Source organism: Callorhinus ursinus, unplaced genomic scaffold (genome assembly GCF_003265705.2).
Source record: "Callorhinus ursinus isolate GAN/ISIS: 27379988/994484 unplaced genomic scaffold, GSC_fseal_2.0 scaffold1, whole genome shotgun sequence".
NCBI classification, from domain to species: domain Eukaryota; kingdom Metazoa; phylum Chordata; class Mammalia; order Carnivora; family Otariidae; genus Callorhinus; species Callorhinus ursinus.
In genome coordinates, this window is record NW_027397063.1 from 12,413,318 (window position 1) to 12,419,126 (window position 5,809).

Consider the following 5,809-nt stretch of genomic DNA (forward strand, 5'->3'; position numbering starts at 1 on the left):
CATAGGTGCTTCAGAAAAGTTGCCTGTAAATTTGGGAATATATCTTAACATTTAACCACAACTTCCTTATCAATAAAGCAGGGACAATAATATCTAGTGTTGTTCTACAGATCAGTTGAGATAATATATTCAAAGTTATGAAAATAATGTCTGCCTCAGAATAGCTACTTACTAAGTGCTGGTTGTTATCATTGAGAAAAAACTATAAATGTAACTTTCTCAGTATGGAAAAGTGAATTGGCACATGAATCAATTTACTCAGAATCTTCTAACATAGAATAGAATCTTTAGGAATGAAAAAAAAACCTCATAAAATGCTTCATACTTGCTTTTGTCAACATGAGTAGGACTACAGAGAGGTCTGATTGAACAAAAACTTGTTTCCACATAAACTCATTGACTAGGTTAGATGAACAATAGGAAATTGTAATCTTTATTTGTATGATGGTTATTTAGTCTGGAGAAATCTACATAAAAACCTTACACCAATGAACAAGTAGAGTATGAAATTAAAAATATAATACCATTTATGTTAATGCTTCAAAAAATGAAAACTTAGGTACAAATTTATCAAAATATGTACAAGATCTATATAAGGAAAACAAAAATCTGATAAACAAAATCAAAGAAGAACCAAATACATGGAGAGCTTTTCAATTTTTATGGATAGGAAGACTCAATATTGCCAAGATGTCAATTTTTCCCAACTTGCATTGCTCTTCAGTGCAATCCCAATCAAAATACCAGCAAGTTATTTTGTGGGCATTGATAAACTGATTCCAGAGTTTTTATGGAGAGGCTGAAGGCCTAGACTAGGCAACACAGTATTGAAGGAGAAAAACAAGGTTGGAGGACTGACCCTACCCAACTTCAAGACTTACTAATAAGCTATATAAATCAAGAAAGTGTGGTATTGGCAAGAGAATAGACAAATAGATCAACAGAACAGAATAGAGAGCTCAGAAAAAAACCCTAAAAATATAGTCAACTCATCTTTGATAAAGAATCAAAGACATCATAATTAATAGAATGGAGCAAAGATAGTATTTTCAACAGATGGTGTTGAAACAACTAGACAGACCTTACACCTTTCACAAAGATTAACTCAGAATGGATTAGAAACCCAAATGTAAAACTCAAAAGTATAACACTTCCAGGAGATAACATAGGACAAAACATAGATGATCTTGTTAATACCAATTACTTTATAGATACAACATCAAAGACATGATTCATGAAAGAAATAATTGATAACCTAAATATCACTAAAATTAAAAACTTTTCCTCTACAAAAAACAATGTCAAGAGAATGAGAAGACAAGCAACACACTGGGAGAAAACATTTGGAAAAGATACCTCTGATAAGACATTTACCCAAATTATACAAAGAACTCCTAAAACTCAACAATAAGAAAACAAAAACCTGATTAAAAATGGGCCAAGGGCCTTAACAGACATCTCATTAAAGAAGATAACAAATGGCAAATAGGTACATGAAAAGATGTTCCACATCATGTATCATCAGGGACATTCCAATTAAAACAACCGTTCAAGACCAACCAGAGAAAGCCAAATATATTCCTTAAATCAATGCATAAGACGATCTGCTTCTTGTTAGGCTGTCTCAAGATGCCCCTTGAAAGCAAAATTCAGTCAGAGCATATCTAAAGATATTTGTGTCCAGTATTGTGACAAGCTAACAAGGATGAAAGAGAATAGAACATTTATCTATTCCTTATCATGCCCATCATAGTGATTAAATCTCTTTTTCTGGAATCAGACTTGGATTTGAGCCCCAGGTCCTTCAAGCATCTTCTCTTCTGGGCAAGGCACTGCACCTCTTGGAGATCCAGTTTCTATATGAGAAATAGGAGTAAATAATAGAATTACATTAAAGGGGTATTATTGGGGCTAAATAATAGAATGACCATAAAATCCCAAACACATAGTAAACACACAAAGTTTGATATTGTTTCTACACTTAGCATTAGAAATAATAGTAAATCCAACTAAAATTATGTAAAAAAACAGATAACACAAGGTTTAGCCTGGAATCCATCTCAAATATTAGTAAATCTGTATTACTGAATGCAATAGTTTCTATATTACATGGAAATTATTTATTTCTTCTAAAAAATATACCATTAAATCGGAGAAATTGTAGAAAGAACAATTTCTTTTATATGTTTCAGAAATCAAAAGGCATGTGACATAATGAAAGACATGTGACATCTATAAGACAAATGAGCAGGTCTCATTTATTGCGATGACTCAATAAAAAGAAAAGGTGCATCTGTGTGGCTGAATTTTTTCCATAACATAAAGTCTTAAGGTCTGAGAATTCTTTCTTTATCAATGATAATTTCTTATTTAACTGATGACTTCCAACAAAATTAAAGTGCATTAAATCATCCTTGCTTTCATAGCTTTATATTATTTATAATAGTTTTTCATTCTGTTCCATATTTTACAAACTTTAAATTATATAAAACATACATATTTTAGTCAAGATAATATCACAAACATTTTCCATATTTCAACATATGTTGTGATTGTGATTTTTAATTATGAACAAAAAAATCATATTAAAACTAAGGTAGAAAACAAGTCTTCAATTCTACAACTACAATAACCATTCAATATTTTTACCTTTTTTTTAAAAAAGGTTTATTTATTTATTTGAGAGAGAGAGAGAGTGAGAGAGTGGGGAGAGGAGCAGAGGGAGAAAATCTCAAGCAGACTCCCCACTGAGAGCGGAGTGTGATTTGGGGCTGGATCTCACAACCCATGAGGTGATAACCTGAGCCAAAACCAGGAGCGGCCACTTAACCAACTGAGCCACCCCGGTGCCCCAGTGTTTTTACTTTTTTAAGATTTTTTATTTATTTATTTGAGAGAGAGAGAGAGAATGAGAGATAGAGAGCACGAGAGGGAAGAGGGTCAGAGGGAGAAGCAGACTCGCCACTGAGCGGGGAGCCCGATGCGGGACTCGATCCCGGGACTCCAGGATCATGACCTGAGCCGAAGGCAGTTGCTTAACCAACTGAGCCACCCAGGCGCCCCCAGTGTTTTTACTTTTAATAGAATTTCTAGTTTTCTCTCATGTATGTGTTTGTGTGTTTGCATGTTTTATTTGGGTAAATTTATATTGTTAGAGAAGCGTCAGTACATCTTGCCTTATCCAGTTGAATTTATGACAAATATATTTCCAGAAAATGAATTGACCTATTTGTTTTCTAGCAGTGTGTATTTTTTATCATATCCTTACTAATCATGAAGTGTTTTTCTAACTTTTTTAAACAAAAATTGAACAAATAAATGGACACATAAATGATCATCCCTTGTTACTTTAATTTTTATATTTTCAGTTACTGGTGATATTAGTATTATCTGATCAGTTTTCTTCTTTTAACCTGCATTTTTACTTTGTATACACATTATTTACTCATTTGTTAATTTGGAATTTAGAAATCATTAAAGATCTCAATTTTTTGAGATATTTTTTGTAAATCAATAATAACTTAAGCTGGCATTTAAATATTAAGTATTTCTTCTGAGAGTATCTTAGCTATTATCGTAAGAATAACAACATCCTAAAACTTTTACAATAAAATAGTTTTTTTCTAGAATTAGTATACACAAACTGGGCATATTATTATTACCCTCAAATGAAAACTCAGCTTGTTTATAGTACTATCTATAATGAGTATCAAGGGTAATGAAGCTTTATTTAGATTCTTAGCTTATTGTCCTCAACAGTGGGATTTTAAAATATCAGATTGATAAAAGTTATTTGTAGGATTTTTCTGTATGAATCCTTCACAGTGCATAAAGATATGGCAGGTGCTGGACTAGACATTACTTCCAGGTTTGAAATTCTTATGACACCTCAAGCCATTCCTGAATTGAAAAGGAGAATGAGTTTGCAAAGATTTTAAATTCACAGTGTGCCTGCGGCAAAGACAGAAACTTAACTCGGCCAGTCCTATTACTCATGGTAGACAAAGCTAAAAATTGAAGTTGCATTTTTTTATAGTGCATTAACTTTTATTTTTTTTATACTCAATCCATTTTGTGTATTTCAAAAGGTGCAATACTTTTCTTCATTTATCAATGAAAGAAGTTAGAAATTAACTTCAGAAAAAAAAATCAGCAAATGGCAAACAAATTTCCTTGAAAGTTACAGTCACATATATAGTGCATCCTAGAAAAGAGGAGGGGCAAGACAGGTTCCACCCACTTTCATGAGTTTCATCAAATACTGGGCCTACTCAAGGGTGGAGAGAAAAGGCAACTTTCAAAAAGGAGTATGTTATTAAATGAGGTATTTACTATACTCCTTCCTAAGAGCACTAGGTGGGGAACAATTTTCTAAACTAGATCTAGGAAGTGGAATGTGAAATCAATCCGTCCTCCTCCCCTTAAGGGCTGTCCAATGGTTAATGAATTTAAAAAACGTGACTAAATAAAAACAAACCCCACACACACTCCCCGCACCCCACCTCCCTCCTCCGCAAAAAAAAAAAAAAAAGAAAAACAAAACAAAACCTAAAGCCCAGATCATTCTCCAGAGTGGATGGAGCCCAGGAGCAGCTTCAACAACCTAAATTAGTCTGTTACAGAGTCATCACAAGCATGCCTTGCTTTTAAACAAACAAACAAACAAAAATTGAAGCAACAGAACAAAAACTAGTACTAATCACTTTTCTGACAATACACAATTACTCAAATTAACTAGTAATGAGAGGGGGAAGGGGACCATACCTACGGGCCTTGTCTCACACGAGTGCATGTGGGTAGGTGCAGGGCATTTGTCATTATTGCAAAAACGAATTTTAATCTTTAATCTTTAGTTTGATTTAACATTGCTTTTAGTACGATGCTGACACCAGCTGTGCGGAAAGGGCTCTGGAGAGATGTCCTTAGCAGCACACACCTGCGGCTCTTCTTCAGTTCGGGAGGCTCCAGGGCAGCCAGTATTGCTTCGTCAAATACATTCTTTAGGCCTTTCTGTGTGAGTGCAGAACACTCCACATACTTGACCGCCTTCAGGTCACGGGCCAGCTTTTCAGCAGTCTCTGGAGTGATAGGCTTCTCTTTGTTCTTGGCAAGTTTCTCAATCGTAGAGGGGTCATCTTGGAGATCAATTTGGGTCCCAACAAGCAAGAAAGGAGTCTTTGGACAATGGTGAGTTATTTCAGGCACCCACTTTTCCTTCACATTTTCAAATGAGGATGAAGAGACCACTGAAAAACAGACTAGAAATACATCTGTTTGTGGATAACTCAGCGGTCGTAATCTGTCATAATCCTCTTGCCCTGCAGTATCAAAAAGTCCAAGAGTATATGGCTCTCCACCAATCATAACTGTGACTGCATAGTTGTCAAAAACAGTCGGTACCTACTCAGATGGAAAATTGTTTGTTGTGTAGGATATCAGAAGACATGTTTTACCAAGGCCACCATAGCCCACAACAACACACTTAATTGTCTGCATTGCTGAAACAGTTTTGTATCCACTTTAAATATTTCAAATTCGATGATGACCTCAGCTTCTCCGCCGGGGCATTGGCCTGCATTAACTTTTCTTGATAAAAAAAAAAAAAAAAGTTCTAACTGGAGAAACAAACTTCATCAATTTTAGACTGTCTACCATAGACATTAGAGAATATTAATGATGAATCAAATCTTAGTGGAAAATACATTGTCTTCCATTTTACATGAAACATTCAAATGTATGTTTCACTTTTAATAACTACTTCTGAGTGTAGAGAGTAATACCTCAATTATAAACTCCCATTGTTTCAGTA

General features: G+C 34.4%; 1 pseudogene; it reads right to left on the minus strand.

Moving 5' to 3' along the window:
- Positions 1-4,809: 4,809 nt before the first annotated feature.
- LOC112824719 (cell division control protein 42 homolog pseudogene) lies at positions 4,810-5,566 on the minus strand (annotated as a pseudogene).
- Positions 5,567-5,809: the final 243 nt, after the last annotated feature.